Source organism: Falco peregrinus, chromosome 14 (genome assembly GCF_023634155.1).
Source record: "Falco peregrinus isolate bFalPer1 chromosome 14, bFalPer1.pri, whole genome shotgun sequence".
Classification (NCBI taxonomy): domain Eukaryota; kingdom Metazoa; phylum Chordata; class Aves; order Falconiformes; family Falconidae; genus Falco; species Falco peregrinus.
In genome coordinates, this window is record NC_073734.1 from 1,327,185 (window position 1) to 1,340,093 (window position 12,909).

The window sequence follows — 12,909 nt, forward strand, 5'->3', positions numbered from 1 at the left end:
GTGCTCAGTACCAAACCCCCCTGCAGCAGCCCCCTGAGTGCGGGCAGCCTAAGCAGCAGCTGCTGGCCAGCCTTCGGGACTGGGGGGCTGGCGGGAGCCTGCCAGGGAGGAGACGGCTCCGGCAGGGCTTGCTTCTCCACGCTGCAGGCTGGAATCACCACCCCTGACGCGTTTGACAAACACACAGATGTGGTGCTTCGGGACACAGTTTAGTGGTGGGCTTGGCAATCCGGGGTTAAGTTGGACTTGGTCATCTTCAAGGTCTTTTCCAACCTCCATCATTCTATGATTCTACGAGGCTGCTGGCATTTGCCCCACGCCTAGCAAGCAGCAATGGGGAGGAAACGGTGCTGGGGACCCCCTGCTTCCAGGGCCAGGCAGCAAAGCTCAGCGGCGGGGGAACAAGGCAGCCAGACCCCTCCCTGACCCAGGGCAAGGCAAGCTCTGCTCCACATCCAGCTCCCAGCGTGCTGCACTGAAGAAGCCTATTTAGCTGCTCCCTCCTGCCATATAGGAATAACCTGAATCTGGCACAGAGCAAGTTTTGCTGCCCAGGGCTCAGGAGGGGAGACATGACTTCACCCACTTCCTACGGGGACAGGAACTGAGCCAGCGCAGGAAAACTCACTCTGATTAACAACCACGGAGCCAGAATCAGACCCTGCTCGCACTTTCTACCTGCCCTTGAAGTAAGCAATTGAGGAGCCGAGGCTGAACTCTCCCATCTGTGCCCTGGGTGTGCAGAACCACAAAGGATGCTCTGAGCCTGGGTCTGCCATCCACAGCAAACAAGCCAAGATTTGCTTTAGCACAGCTCCTGCTCAGCAGCTGTCAGCCCTCCTGCAAGCTGTGTGGGAAGTTGAGGGAAAACAGGGTATTCATCTGCCAAACACCTAGACGGTTCCTCAGCAGGCTTTTAGCACAAGGCTGGAGGCTTCCAGCAGGACTAAAACCACCGAGAACTACTCCTGAGCCACACACGTTACCTCTCTTCTGGGGAAACCGCTTTTTGGGGCTCTGAACCAAGGGGAGACAGAAGAGTAATGGAATAGGCAGTTCTGCTTGAGGGCTGCCTCCTCTTGGGTGTGCTGTCTCCTAAAATACTCCTATGGGTATGGGTTCTGATCTCCCCCCTCAAAGAGGGTGAGATCCTGCCCCAGGCTTTTGCTTCTGCATTAGACTCACAGAGCTACTGAAAGAGAGCCATCCGCATCACTACTTTTATTACTGACAGCAATAAAAGCATCTCAATACATAGCGTCCGTCGGCCACGCACAAGCTCAGTGGTGCTTTGCTAATTACTGAAGTTTTCTGTGCTGACAAAGAGATGCCAAGGGATGCAGCAACCGATGGGGAAAAACTGCACAGAGGAATTTCAATACCGCACCACAGATCCCCTGGGCTAGAAGCGTGTTGTAGCGCCTTGCCACAAGGGCCAGTGGGCACTGGAGGCACCCACATACAGGCACAGGATCTGGTCCTACACCTTGAAGACCACCCATCATACTATACTAGTACTCGTTGGAGACAGGAGCCTAATGTGAGTCAGCATTTAGGGAGCTCTGAGTAGAGAAGCAATTCTCCTTCCACAACTCCAAGCATCTCGCCGGCACCTCCTGTCTCTGGCAGCCTTCTTCACCTGCATGGAGCACCTGCCGTAGACGTTATTGTTTTGGATGGCATTGGACTGGTGGATTTGCTTTGCACCTCTGGCACACCTCTGGGAACCCGTCATGCATCTCCTCAGCCACGTGTCCCTGAGCAAAGCTCACCTTCCCACACCAAGCTGGTGCTACGCTGCCAGGTTGCAATAAATGTTGTTACTGCAGCAAACTGGGTTTGGTGTACAATCAGCAGCACTCAGGGCAAGCAGCTTGGGCATCATCTCACTTGAGCAGGACTTGACAGCTGAAAGAATATCGAAACTTTATGAATACTGGATTGGTTGAGACTAGGACTTACCTCCATAAACTTATTTTCCCACATCCACACGGTCCACACAGGGTGGGCTGAACGTCATCTGGGAAAGGCCAAGTGACCGACAGGACTTTCAGTGGTATTGAAACCTTTTCCAAAGCTGTACGAGTGCTTCGCACGCAGGTTTCAGAAACCCTTTCAAGTACCATAATCTGATGTTAAGGTGCTGGACAGGGATATGCTGGAGCCCAGAACATCCCAAGTCACCCTCATTTCAGTACGAGCTGGGATTTTTCACACCCAGACACATGTACACAGGCGAAAAGGAGGAGTTTAGGCATGTAAAGCACTGAAGGACAAGTTTTCATTGTAAATCATTACGCTCATAGCAGCAAACATTTTCTCCACACTCATCCATAAATTTGTAGCAACAGAACCGCCACCACACACACAGTCTATCCAGGGGACAGTACCTGTGCTCCTAACCAGCCCAAAAGACACACAATTTAAATCAACCAAATCATACGCTAAGGGAAAAATTGTGACTTGTTCACATGGAAGAGCTCCATGCTTGCTTAAGCAATGCTAGGGACAGATCTGACCCAGCTTCAGCAGAAATTTAAGCAACGTTCACCTGATCCTGCGTAAGTCACCCTAAGAAGGGTGTGATCCATTGAGAACGACTGCTGCCTGCGAGCAAGTCAGTACTGATACACAGCCAAGCGAGGGAAACGCCTCCCAACACCTTAAACTGCTGTTTTGCTCTTAGCACTTCTGTTTCTTAATAAACACTCTGTTGGTGGCTCTGAAAGAGCAACCCGGCTGCTTTCTGTACGCGCGTCACAGGGAGCCTGCCGTGGTGCCGGACACATTAGCCAGGGCTCGCCACGCGAGGTCAGGGAACGCTGTCTGGTGCTCTGCACTACTCCTGCAATAAACTCTGCACCACACCTCAAAAGACTGATTGATTACACGTTTCTGCTTCACTTTAGCAATTCATCTCAGCAGCCTTTCACTTACCTGTACGCTTCAAAGCTAGAGAGATAATCCCTTCATTATCCCCTTGCTCTCCTTCGCAATTCGTAGTTTATTTCAAAATAACTGCAACATTGTACTGGCAGGCAGGAATGAAATCCTGGGTTCATCTCCCAGGGAGCTGCACGTGTTCCTGGGAAAACACCCATCTCGGAGCCAGCAGAGAGTTTATCCCCGTGGCCTACCCACACAAATGACTTTTGCAAAGATTGACTATGGGGGAACCAGCTGTTTCAGTAAGAACAAGACTCTCAGGTTTTTCAAAGCAAGCCACGAAGATCCTGGCCCTAATTATTCGCTCACTCTGTTCCGTCACAAAGTATAAACCCTACGGCCCTAATCTCCACTGTCACTGCTCATCTGCCCCAGAGAAATTCTAGCCCTCTGAATTTTATCCTATAGATTCTGTATAGGCATACAAATAAGGCACGTTTTTGTGCTTCCCTAGCTGATATTTCAGTCACCCGTCCTAGAAACTGTTACCCAAAACAATAAGCTCCTCTGAGTGAGCATCAACCATTCTCCGTGAATATGTCAATAACTGGAAAACATTAGACAAAGCTGAAATAAGTCGTGAGGCTACATAAGTGTTTGGAAGATACAGGAGCATTTGTAACTTCCACAAACCCAAGACAACTAAAATGCTCTTTGCCGGGCTAAAGCAGCACACAGTATCCCCTCGGTTAGGACACCACACTTCCAAGGACCAACGCTGAGGAACAGGGACAAACCAAACCTCCCTCTCAGGCGAGAGGAAACACACGCCAAGTGCCTTCACGCAACTGAGGAAGCGCCTCGTTCGGCACCACAACATACCCCTGCTGAGCCAAGGCCGACAGAAGCATTCTAACATGGCGCCTTTTCCTAAAGATATTCCCCGCTTACTCTTCAGTGAAGCGTAAAGCTGATGGTGTTTCTGTGGCCTGACCTCAGCTTCTCCTAGCCTAATATAAATGTTACACCTATCTCGGGAGGCAGCGAGCTCTTCCTGCCAAATCCCAAGAGCCCTCAAGTCCTGGCTGCATTAGTCCTGATGTCGTGAGCTGTGGGAGAAGGCAAAAAGAAAGAACAAGGCTCTGCGGCAAAACAACGTAGAAGCAGTGCAGGGGACAGATGTGTAAGAGACAGCGGCATTGGAGCGAGTCTGACAGAGGCACGCATTCCCACGTCGCGCTTCAAACATAGCACCGCCAAGGAATGAAGCTTCACACGTGCATATGCACACCGTAACGGAGAATCAAGGTTCCTCCCGCCTCCGACTCAGCAACTCCCAGCAAAACCCGATTCCAAAAAACCTCATTCCTGCTTGAGGGGATGCACTTTAAAAGCCCCCTAAACACCAACTATTTGTCACTTTTCTTTGAGGCAAAGCCGGGACAGGGGAGATACACCTGGAGAGGCAATTAAGGTGACCGGGACAACAGGGAATGATGGCAGATGGCAGTCATGGGGGGTGCTGGGTGGAGAGCACCCAGCCGACACCAGCATCCCCCAGGGAGAGACCGGCACACAGCCACACAGAACGAGGGCACACGCAGCCTTTGCCCCTTACCTGCTCACTTAAGCACCGAAACATACAGAGGTTTTGAAAGAAAAGGTTTTAGAAGTAGTCTGCAAAGCAAGCTTAACATTTTTCTGCTTTGAAAGGTCTCTGTTTTGAAGGACGCAGAGACTGGGCACCATGCAGTGCCCAGACCTTACCTGTGTCATAGTGAACTGTCAGGGGCCTGGAATAATCACCAGTCTTCTCTGGGTGGAAGTCCACCGTTACTTGCATGGCATCGCCAATCCCAAGAGTCCCAGCAGAGGGATCAACAGAGAAAGGGCTGCAACACGGAGAGGCACATCAGGATTATTGTGGGACCTTTGGGGACTACGTTCCTTCTGCCGTCCAGCTCACTCCAGCTCACCTGTATTAGCAAGGGGCCAAGAAACCACAGTCAGCAGCAGAAAAAGAGAACATACAGGGCCAGGAACTGAGCCACCGACCCAACTCCTGAAGAGCTCCAGCCCTCAGAAGATCCTAAGCGATAAAATGACCTCGTCTCCCCCATACCCTGCATCCAGTTTTCTGCAGCAAGGCTCAAGAGTCTGACTGCTAGCGATACGATCGGAGGAGGGTTTTTGAAGGGCACGGAGATGGCAAGAGTTATTTGCATGCACAACTTGACACTGAGTTCCTCAGGAATCCGTCTTTTCCTGCCACCTATAAACCTCAAGAGATGCAAATGTCAAGGCAATACCTGCCCCAGTGAGATTACAGCCTGGAAATCAGACAGGGAGAACAGAAGTTTATTCTTGAATGACCGGAGAATAATTAGACTTTAATGGCAGAATTAATCTATCTTTCTTTTTTTTTTTTTTTTTACCTTGAAAGCATCCTGGTTTTGCCTCAGAAAGGGCACATTTTATCAGCATTTCAATGAAAGCTGTTCTAAGCAAAGAAAAATCTGTACGAGTGCAAAGGCAGGTTAGAGTGATACAGAAACAAGAAAACAAGACACAAAAGGAGTATCCCATTTACAGCCTGAACAATTAAATCTCTAGCTAAATGAAGCACCGCTAGCAGGAGCATATCAAGGCACCTTCAACAGGAGGTTTTCTGCGTATTCACAAGCAATGCAGTCTGGGGCTCTGGGTTGTAATCCAGGCTTGGTAACTGTTTGCTTGGCCTACTAGAGAAATTCTGTGCAATGTGTGGGAAATAGTATGAAAATGTGCCGGTGTACTTTAGATTTAACAAGAGCAATTATGATTTGTCGCCAGGTAAACAGCTCTCAGCTGACAGACACATAATTCAGTCCTTTAATGCTCAGGGAAAAGTCAGATGCAACGTGTTTCTGCATAACAGCAGCTGGGCTTTGTGGCTCTTGTACAGCCTCACTTAGAAAGCAAAAGTTATTGGATTTAGTGCTTTGCTGGTGGTCAATTTGTCACCTTAAAAATATTTTCTGCAGAGTTTTACAGTGATTGGGGAGTGCAGCCCACAGAAATAATGAGAAAAAATGGAGCCATGCGCAAGCTTCGCTTCGCTCATGGAAGCAGTGACAGCTGATGAAACTGCTGGAGTTCCTGCTCATTAAGGAGACACTGATGCAATTGGGGGCCTGACCTGCTCCCATCACGACTAGCAAGAACATCGCCAGTGACTAATGGGGAAGCATTGGGCCCGCAATGTTCACGTGCTGGACCTGAGGCTTTTGAGAGGGAGGAGGAAAGCCAAGGCGCCGCCAGCCTCAGAACCGGGCTGCTCTACATGGCCCTGCACCTGTGCTGGGGGTTGTGCCTGGTTATACTGGGCAGGGCTCTGCTGGTGCTTGGCGGGGATCACTGCCTGCTGTGGGAAAGGCACAGAAAAATTCCCCCCCACCTCTTTTAGTTTGTTGTTTTTACCAGAAACATTGCCAGAACAGAAAAGCTGCCGGTTAAGGGCCACACTTCAGCACTACCTCCCATCCCATGCCCTTCCTACTCCATCCCCATGTCTGCATACCCCTGCCCTCAGATAGCTGGGATGGGAATGACACTCCTGAGGATGACTTCAGGGGATGCCTGAGAAAGTAGATACCTTCACATCTTCAAATTACCAGAGAAGAGGATCCCACCGAGGTCAGGACTCATTCTCAGGACTGAGAAACAGAGCACAAGTCAGACACCGCACCTCCTGCCTCCCACCCCACGCTGTACCCACAGGACAACTTGGTTCCTGATGTAGCAGGAGCTTGGTATCCCTCACGTAGACCTGCTTCTCCAAGACCCAGAGGGATGTAAGGTCCGTGCTTCACCTGAACTCTGAACTTCAGTCCACATCACTAAGCTGTTCCCTGCAGCCTACAGATAAGAGATGCTAAGGAAACGTCCCTGACACACTAATAGCCACATGAAAACCACTGCCAACAGATGAAGCTGGCAGGCTAAACTTTGGCCTTTTAGCCATTAATTGTGAGCTGTTCTTTACGGTAATTCTTGTCCTGTTAGATCTACCCTTGTAATGAATAACTACTGCTCCTGACAAAACAGGAAAGATAAGGTTTGGAGGTTTATTAATAGCTCTTCTTCTGACATGCTTTTCAACTACGTCCATTTGTACGTTTGCTTTGATGTACAACATCTAAACTTTCACAGGTCCAGATCTCCCAACGGTGCCTTGCAATCCCCAGCTTGTATAAACTCATCTAGCCGCACCAATCTGAGGGAGACCTTCCCAGCAGAACCTGCTGAGATCTTGCCCGTAATTGCCCTTCAGAAAGGGAACAACACCAGATTAGTAAGCAATTTCATTGTGATCTGTCTTGGCGTTTACATCTTGCTTGCTTTCACCAGGCATCAGCTCCCCAAGCTGGGCAAAAGTTAAATCCCATGAGGATACCACGGGCAAAATACTCCTGACAATTTAGCAACCAACTGACAAGTGAACAACGCTGACAGTTCTGTGGCTCAGGCTTTCCCGACTACCGCGCTGCCTTTCCTCCTGGAACCATACGTTTAGTCAGTGCAGCGTGCAACGAGGCTGCAACATACTTCGTCCCGTGGTATGTTTCTCTTCTACAACCAAAACCCCTTTACTCCTCTGGTGCCTTAATTTGCATTATAAAATCATCTGAGTTTGTGAGAATTGATTTCATTAAAAGCTGCCTCCAACCCCAAGACCGACAGTAAAATTACTGGTGATTGAGTTGCCCCCTCTGTCAACTAAGACCTATTGCAGGAAAAAAACCCCAAAGATCACTTAATCTTGGCATACGTAATTTTTTGGTAATGGTATAAAAGCCAAAGTCGAGCACTGTAACCACTCCAGTAAACACAGTCTGTTAGGTCAAAGCATCCAAGACTCCATCTCCATACTGAAAAAATCCTGCACAGAGCCAGCATCTCACAAGCTCTCTCTTTCCCTCTTTCCCTGCACGTAGGCTCTGTTGTCACATCCCTGTACATCCCATGGTAACTCTCCAGCCCCACACCTCCATGTAGTATAATGGGTACTGCAGGGAGGGATGCAAGGCGGCTCCTGGCACTGTGCCATGTAGGATCATTTCCTGAGCTTCCAGAGCTTGATGGGACATTCCTAAATGGACCTTCTCAGACAGATCCTCTCTAACCCATAGCACAGCACAGCACAGTGTAACGTCAGGAAAAGGCAGTGCTGCACTGAGATCTGCTTCCAGGCACCATTTTCAACTGAAATGTACTGGAATGACATTTATCTCCGTGAATGCCGTGGAGAAGAAACTCACTAACCAGCCTTAACAATGAGAACGGCAGGAAAAGACTTTTTATATTTATACTATTGTTATTTTTTTTATTACTACACTATGCAGTGAACAGCTGGGTATGGGCATGCAGGGGGAGGACAGGCACAGAGCCAAGCTGCATAATGGGGAGTGCTTTGGTGTCAGGGTTCCCACACACACACACACACACACACCCTTTACAAAAGAGGAGTCAAAACGTGTCCATGTTTTCTGGTAGATACCACGGCAAGGGAGAGTTCTGAACAAGCAACAGCAGAAGGATGCTGAATTGGCCCCGTGGATTCATTTGAGAGCTCTGCCGTGGAGTAAAATACACCATACAAGTCCTTAGATAAAGTTGTAAGAGGCAAGGAATGTCCTTATGAAGTGACCCGCTGCAAGAGCAGAGCTCGCAGTACTGACCGAGAGGAAAGGTTAGCATTGGAGATGGGCTGAAAAATGCACTGAAGGTGAAAGCTGGTAGGTTACACTTGATGCCAAGGGAATTTTGAGAAAGGAGGCAGAGAGAAGTGATACGAGCAGCGCATTGGACTAGGAAACTGTGGCGCCTGCGGCTGCCTTGCAAAGGGGCAAGAGCCTTGAATTCGCCCAGGCCAGAAGACAGAAGTTGCAGCAACTAAGAAGTCTCAGTTGTGCAGAGAGAGAATGAAGGACACAGAGGCCAGCTGATGGTCCACAAACTTTGATCTCTCTTTCCCTTCTACTCCACTAAGCCTCCTCCCCCTCTCACGTGCACGCATGCTTACACATAGCGGCACACAAAACTATTATGTGATATTGATGTTGGCTTTAACACAACACTACATCCGTACTCAGCAAAAGTTAAGCACACACTAAAGCTGCTTCAGTTCTCCACTAAATAGGAAGAGACTAAAACAGTCCTGAATGTAAGTCTGTAAGGCTGGCACTCCTACCACCTATGCCATAACTCTTAAATACTGCGTCTCGTATCTACACATTAAGCTCTCCAGGACAGGAAACATCACGCATTAATGTCCAAAGCACAGGTTTAAGTGTTTGTGATGCTGAACAATCATTACGGGAGTCATTCAAAAGAATGCAATGACATTAAACTAAAAACTTCCCCTGTCGTTAATAATGATGCAGCCTTGGTCACAGCCTCTAACGCAGGGAAATTAATCCCCTGACATGAGGAGGAAAACGGTCTCTCCCGCGAAAGCCTCTGTAAGTAGAGTTGTTCAAAGACAATTAACAGCTAATGACCTACTCGCCTGTGGAGCAGTGTATTGGTGAGACTCTCCAGCCAACTTGTCATGCCAGCTGGGAGGCCAGTTCTTTTCTGCTGGGGCTGCTGGAGCCACTGAGCTCACCTGGGACCTCGGGGCAGGCACCTGAGCAACTTCTCACAGCACAAGCAGCAGGGAACCCACTGTCACCCAGCGCAGTCCCCAGCACTGGCTGGAGAAACCACTCCTGGCACACCATGGCCTCATCGCACAGGGAGAACGTGGTTGTTCTGCTCCCAGGCTGCAAGGGGACGTGGTGACCTGGTCAAGAGTGGGGAGCACTCGGATTTTGAGTGGAGGATACAAGCTTGGGGGAGTACAGTCGAGATACTGGAGGGCTGGGCTGCTATTCAGGGGACACAGCAGAACCGCATGCAGCCGAGGGATGGAAAATGCAAAAACCTGTATTTGGGATGGAAGAATCCCTGGCAGTGCAGGCTGGTGGGCACGAAAGCCTTTCTACAGAAGAGGAGCTTAGGGGCTGGAGCACAGCACATACAGGGAGATGCTGGGATCTCAAGGCTTTGCACAGCCTTGAGAAGGAAAGACGAAGGCTGGTATCACTTGGTCTTACTTTTCGTGTTGAGTGCACACCTGATCAAACTTTGACACTGGTCTTGCTTTGAGCACTGTGTTTGCTCACATGATCTCCAGAGGTCTCTTCCAAAGTTATTCTAGGATTTTATCTTCTCCAGCAGCCCAATTCCATTTCACGTGTTCCCCAAATTTCTCATATTATTTCTTATACATCTGTGCATATATATAGGCAGATGGTAGACAGACAGGCATTAGAGGAACTCAACCTTTAAGAAAGTTCCCAATGAGGAATTCATTATGACATTTCGCTGAACACTTAAAGCAAAAAAAAATAAAAGAGCAGAAAGACAGGAACCTCAGAGTATTTAAAAAAGAAATCTGAATGAAAGTGGGGGCGACCTAATTAGAATAAAACGCTGCTTATATTCAAAGATCATCAGTTTGAAATTTCAGACTGGCTTTCAAAAGTTCATAACGAAATGGAAGAGATGACTGATGCCTTTGGCTGACATGGGAAATCTTACCAGCTTTTGATCTCTGCGCACACGCAATCCAGTTATTCAGAATTGTACTTTCTTGTGTAGTTTGAAATAAAGCTTTCGTAACGCTTCCCATCCCTTTGTTGCAAGTCAGGACTGAAACATTCAGTTGGTGAAGTTCAGCATAAAATCCAGATCAAGCAGGATTCAACGTACGCCGTATCACGCGATAGAACAGTTGGCAAGGACATTGCCAAGAGATGCTACACATGACTGGGTACTTGTTTTGGTGGTGACAAGTAGATCTGGAAATCCCAGAGGGAAGCTGTACAGGGATTTACAAGTTCCTGCCTATGTATTTCCACAGTGAAAAGAAGCAGCCTGCTTGAACAGCATCCTGGAAGCCTGCTTCAACAGCCTTGCCAGGCTTTGGTAGAAGCCTCTTGGACCTTCGCATTTCCCAGGAGAAAGAGCAAAGAGCCTTCTCTTGACCCCTGTTTTCCTGGGGAAGAAACCGAAGCAACTCAGGTGCACTAAGGCAGACGGCACGTCTTTGCTGCATTCTGGACCTCAGCTCCTACACCAAAACCTCTGGGACCAAGCAACACGGAGCTAACTACCAGCCAGCTGAAGTGGTTTCCTTGCAGGTGCAGTTTCCAAAACGCATTACCCTCTCCAGTTCAGCAAACTGGAAAACCAGTGACTGTCTTCTCAGACCAAGAGGAACAGTACAGGCTGTCCACGACACAGCACACATCAGGCGCTTGACCAGGAGACTGCCGAAATACCACGTGCTTGTGGCCTCCCAGGGAATGGGTATATTTGGCCAATAGGGCCACATAACCATTTCAGAAGGTTCTGAAGATCAAGGGGGTTGCTGGTAGCTACTACAGCATGCTAGAGCACTTTCCAGGAGATCTGAGAGAGACAAAGCTCTAGAAAAGGCTCCCAACCCACGCACCAGGCATTTGCTGCACCTTTTGCCTGTGCGCCCATCGGCATTCTGCTTTGGGGCTAAAGTGCAGGTTTGAAGCCGCTGCCAGCTCATCTCCACTTAAGAGCTCATTCTAATGAAGAATAGTGGACCCCAGGGACCAGATCAAACCTACTGGAAAACCAGGTTCTGGACCCCACAGGGTTTTTGTCAGGGTCTCAATACCAGTTGCTTTGATCTATCATCTCTGATTGCACTTGCTACTATAGACAAACTGCTGGTAAAGCTGATGATAAATTCTTAAATGTCTCTTCCACCAGCTCAGAGCTTGCCCATTTCTTAACACTGCCTTTGGTCTTCAGGAACTGAGCTCCTAGAGCTGTCGTCTGCCACGCAGGATCTTACACAGCCCGAGGGCAGTCCAGCTGCCTTCCTACATTTGCTCGTTCAATCTAACAGAATCAGTCTTGCACGACTGTGCACTGAAGACACCGTTGCACTATAAAACTCCACTCTGCAGCTTGCAGAGTTTTAGCAGAGGCTGCGCCATGCTTCAAACACTATAATCAACAGCAAACCCCACGTGCCCTGCCCATTTCCAGCCACGGCAGCAGTACAGCAGCTCACACGCTCTGGCTCCTTTTTGTCGCTGTTTACCAACTGTATTATCACACAACAGTGTTTTGCACAAAAAGAGATGAGCTCCCTACCTCTGAGGGCTGATGCAGTAGCGGGCCGCCCCGTTACCGATGTTGCGAACCAGCAGTGTTTTCTGGGTGCTGTACTTGACTGGACAGGCTGAGAAGTTCACCTGGTCGGGGAAGTCCAGGATAGCTCGGGCACCTATAGCTCGGAGAGGCACAACAAACTTCTCCCCTTTCTGTGATGCAGATGAGCTCGTGGAAATAATCCTGCGGGGAAAGAAACAATCTCAGCACAATGCTTTTAGTACTTTCCCCACGGCAGAAGGAAAGCTGCTGTTTTCTATGGCTGTAGCAGTATCATTCAGTAACGCAACAGTACTTTTTACCTTCATGAGCTTTCATTCCAGTAGCATGACTTGCACAGGGTCGTTAACTTGCAAAGGAGAAACAACCCCATTGATTCACCTGCTTTTGCAGCAAGCTGGAAGCACCACAATTATCTGATGCTTTGATTCTGAGACACCAGAACAGTCTCTTCACGCAAGGGATCACAGCACTAACGCAACCTGCTTCGATCGCCACTGCAGACTATTGGAAGCACCACTGAGAACCCAGCTGTGCCACAGCACTAACTCCAGTGCCAGCAACGCGGCGACCTCGTTGAAGCTTGGCAGGGGATGCTCAGGTACACTTTCAAAAGGACTTCACCACATGCATAGTCAACGGTCAGTCTTCGGTGAAATACTTCACAAGCTGGACACGGTAATTGCGGCAGCGTCAGGGCAGTGCAGGGTACGGCTGTATTTCCTGCCCCTTCTCACAGCGTTATAGGGCCAAGGCTGGGGACACGCACCCTTCAAAAGC

The 12,909-nt window shown here is 49.1% G+C and overlaps 1 pseudogene; it reads right to left on the reverse strand.

Moving 5' to 3' along the window:
* Positions 1-12,909, reverse strand: part of LOC129785694 (hydrocephalus-inducing protein homolog) — a 67,215-nt pseudogene that overhangs the window by 41,300 nt on the left and 13,006 nt on the right.